Here is a 4,557-nt window from a genome sequence, read left to right as displayed (position 1 = left end):
AAAAAAGACAAAGGATATTGCATATATCAATTTTAGTAGCCACATGAAAAAAAAATTTTTATGGAGAAGATTGAGAAGATATTTATTTGTTGGCCAAGCATAAAGTTGGAAGAACACATATGCTTAGTCTTTATCCCTGGAGACGCACTGCAGTGCCCCGCCTGGGTGCCTGGACAGTCAATGCACAACAGTGGCAGCAGTAAGTGCCATGATGACAGATTACCACGACGAGCAATGCAGCCAGCTGGAGGCTCTGGAGCCCATCTACCCCAATTCCTTTACAGCACTATCAGAAAATCCTCCCAACTTCACCATTACTGTGACATCAAAGGCTGCAGAAAGTGATGAAATTGTCCAGACAACCGACAAGTTTACATATAGGGGAAAATACCCAGATGAAGGTCCCTGTTACAAAATATTCTCCCAGGAAAATCTAGAAGATAATGATGTCTCAGGTATATTAAGATTATTAGCATTACAAGCAGAAGAAAACATTGTATGGTGATGACCTTTACCTTAGTGACAGCTCAGCAAGAAATACTAAATGAGTTGATCAAATGATAACCAGAAGAGAAGAAAAGAAACAAACCAAAAAAGAATCAGAATAAGCCGAAAAGTAATTATTTCATGGCACTACTGTTACAACTGAGAATTTCTTATGTTGGAAAGCCAAGTTTGATGCAGAACTCTTGGAAGTTTAAAAAAAAAAAAAGAATAAAAGAAGAACAAGCAGGGAAAAATAAATCAAGTGGGAAATAGATATTTGAAACAGGTCATAATCTGGACACAACTGATATCCAGTTCTTGGAGGATGCCGGAAACAACGTGGAGCTAGATGAGTCTTTATTCCAGGAAACAGATGCATTGGAGCTGGAGGATGGTGAGGATGATACAGAATACTATCCTGCTGAGCCAGAGAATGACTTGACCGATTAATGGACTATCGTCATCTACAAAGAGGCTTGACTGCCATGCATCTGTGGCTATACAGAGAGGGTGTTGGTTTTCCTTTCTTTTTTTTCCTAAAAAAAATAATTTTCAGGAGAATATTCTTTTGATAGCTTTCATCATTGGACTTAATAAACTGACTTTAAAATAAAAAATAAGAATAAAGAATAAATATTAGTAAGATAAATGTATACACCAGGGAAAGGGACATTTAGAAGAGAAGAAACTCAAAAGCAATAAAATATATAATATTTGACTATACAAAGTTTTATACATTTTAATTTAAAATTATACCAGTACACAGTTTCAAACAAAGCTATTAGCAGATGTTTACAGAGATAAAATGTTGGTATTTATACTGTCCAAAACCTACTACTTATTAAGAAAAATATAAGTGTGATAAAAAAGAAAATTGGCTAAATATTTGATTTTATAAAATAGGATATATGAAAACTGTCAACAGAGTGAAGGAATAATGCTCGATCTTAAAGCTTATAAAGAAAATTGAATAAATATAACATTGAAATTGACTTCATATGATTAAGAAAAATGAATAAATAACACCAAGTGCTTGCAGAAATATAAGGAATGTGATATTCTTACACATTGCTGATATAAATATGTATTGGTAGTTTTTTCAAAATAGTCTGATAATAAAATTGGAATATATATACTTTAGTCAAAAATTCTACTTTATACAAAAATATTTAGAGATAGAAGCATCAGTACATAAAATTATACAGTGATTACTTGGACATCTTTTGTAGAAAGATGGGAACTTCTGGAATATCCATCAATAGGGAATGGTTAAGTAAATAATAGTACATTATATTTTATTATTTTTTTAAAAATTTTTATTGTTTTTTTTTTTTTTCTATTTGGAGAGAGATAGAAACATTGATGTGAGAGAGAAACATTGATCAGCTACCTTCAGCCCTGACCAGGAATCGAACCAGGACCTCTCAGTCCATGGGACATCGCTCCATTCACTGAGCCACCCTGGCCGGGCAACAATAGCATATTTTAATGGGGACTATTATGCAGCTATTAAACATTATACATATAGTATACACACTATATGTATATATTTACCAAAAAGATTGGAAGCATTTTTATGATATTTTGTTAAGTGAGAAATAAAATATAAGAGAAGATCCTACAGAATTATACCATGCTTACCTCAAAATCTCCTTATATAGAGAGAGAAGGGTTGACATGGTTTACTAACAATGCAATGGCTTGAGTGGAAGGGAGTGTAGAGTTTAAAGACAAGGAAGGGGAAAAGAGACCAAAGAATAATGAATCACCACATAGTTATAGTCTAAATAAACGTTATATATGCAATCATTTTATTAACATACTATAAATAGATGAAAAATAATTGTGTATGTGATAAAGACTAAAAATTAGCATTGACAAATGAAATAGTTGACTACACAGAAAAATAACTCTACATACTTTTTTGAAAGCATTTCTGCTATTTCAAAGTACTTTGTATTATAATATCCAAACAAGGTAATAATTGAAAAAAATTTTGTGTGATGTGCTTACTTCTTCTGAAAAGATGAAAATATTCCAATGTACACCCCACTGCCTCTTAACATTTAAAAATGCATGAACACAACCTTGAAAAGGACATCGCATCTGTTAATTATTCAAACCTTAAAGAAGCAGTTTATTGAGTTTATTAAACCATTATTTCAATAAAATACAGAAATACATGGATAAAACTTTCATTTGAATATGGTGTGATATTGGAAGGTGACATTACAGGGTTATAGTGTTGGGTGAACAGTCTACAGAGAAACAGATGTAGTTGTAGTCAGAGGCTATAAAGCCATAGTAACAGATTTGTCCAGAACGAAGACTTGTTTTACAGGCTTTTTGAAACCAGATCATTCTGTGGAGTGTACCATTTCCCAAGTCCTAGTGCTGCTGTCATAGAAACCAGCTGGGGCAAGACCTCCTTGTGACTCATGTCAGGGCACATACCCCATCAGTGGTAAAACAGGAGTGAGCACAATAGCAAGTCACACAGGCTTTGTAATGGCTTTTCCCTCCTTGCAATTTCTGTACTGTCTTCCTTGGCAACTCTTTGTATCAGAATGTGACCCAGAAGTACACAAGTCAGTTTCTGCCATGTATGTCTTCTTTCTAATTTCCATTAAAATCTGGGCCCTCTCCAGCAATAAACCCTGTTGTCTTTCTCATTTTGGCTTTCAAGAACACATTTCTACTTGTGGAAGAATGGACATTCTTTGTTGACTCCTAATACTAGTATTACTTTATGTCTCACATGCTTATGGTCACTCCAGTAGAAATATAGTTGAATGAATGGGATGAAAAAGTTTATATTTACATTTTAACCAGGAATCATCTGGTCAAACATATCTGAAATGTGTATTAGAGACATAATAACATAATTTTTGTAGTAAAATCTTACTTTAATTTATTTTTGCAGCATAAAGTTATTAATATTACCTGGGGTGCATCCTATATATGGTTCAAGCAAAGTACTGTATAGCCTGACTAAAGGAATGATCTGGGATGAGAGTATTTATAAATTCTTAGAATTACAATGAATCTTACCAATTATTAGGGTCAAGTGCTCTCCCATATCAGTAACATGTTATACATCAGCCTTGCCATTTGAGTATCAGCTTTTCCTTTGAAATAACATGATCACCAGAAGGTATATAAATTTAAAATCACCCAAGGATATATTTATTGATTCTGGAGAGAGAGCAAGGGAGAGAGAGAGAAAAAAAAACAACAACATCAGATGTGAGAGAGAAACATCAATTTGTTGTCTCCCACATACACCCCAACTGGAGATAGAAACAGCAACCCAGGAATGTGCCCTGCCTGACTGGAAATCAAACTGACAACATTTTTGATGTAGGGGATGATGCTCCCAAAAACTGAGCCACTGGCCAGGGCAAGCATATATTTACATTTAAGAGAACTTAAGTCTTTTTTTGTGTTGAGATATCTTTCTCCTTTTAACTTCTGTCAATTTGTCCTACTTTGAGATATCCAAAGTTCATCTGTTTCCTTATTTCAAAAATCATTATATTTCAATATATCTTAGGTTTTCAATTTTCTATATGAGAAACTGTTATAACTGAATATTTTTATCTGCTTCTCATACAACATGCTTTAAATACAATATCTATCCTCAAAATCTGTTATATGGTTTTATTACAATATAGTGATTAAAAGCTGGAAGTGCAATGAGTCTTAAGCCATGCACAGTTTTCAAAACAGCCTCAAGCTTGGAAAAATGGGAACAGAAAATAGTGTGGTGAAGGCCTGGGGGGTGGGAGAGGGATGGGGGGGGGTAAATGGGGAGGGAAAGGGGACTATCAATAATACTTTCAATAATGAAAATAAATTATAAAAAAAGAAAGTGAGGGACAGAAATATGGTAGTCTAACCCCTTAAATGATACACAAACCTAATCCCTGGTGTCTTTTATTGTTTGTTTGTTGTGTTTTATTTTAAAGAGGAAGGAAGGTGAAGAGAGAGAGAAACATCAATGTGAGAGAGATGCATCAATGGGTTGCCTCTTGTATGTGCTCAACCCATGATTGAACCCACAACCTAGTT

At 34.0% G+C, this 4,557-nt stretch overlaps 1 pseudogene; it reads left to right on the top strand.

Annotated features, from left to right (window-relative positions):
- The first annotated feature begins 211 nt into the window (after nt 1–211).
- LOC118642825 lies at nt 212–936 on the top strand (annotated as a pseudogene).
- Nucleotides 937–4,557: the final 3,621 nt, after the last annotated feature.

Source organism: Molossus molossus, unplaced genomic scaffold, assembly GCF_014108415.1.
Source record: "Molossus molossus isolate mMolMol1 unplaced genomic scaffold, mMolMol1.p scaffold_m16_p_3, whole genome shotgun sequence".
NCBI lineage: Eukaryota > Metazoa > Chordata > Mammalia > Chiroptera > Molossidae > Molossus > Molossus molossus.
This window is presented reverse-complemented; position numbering and strand designations above follow the sequence as displayed.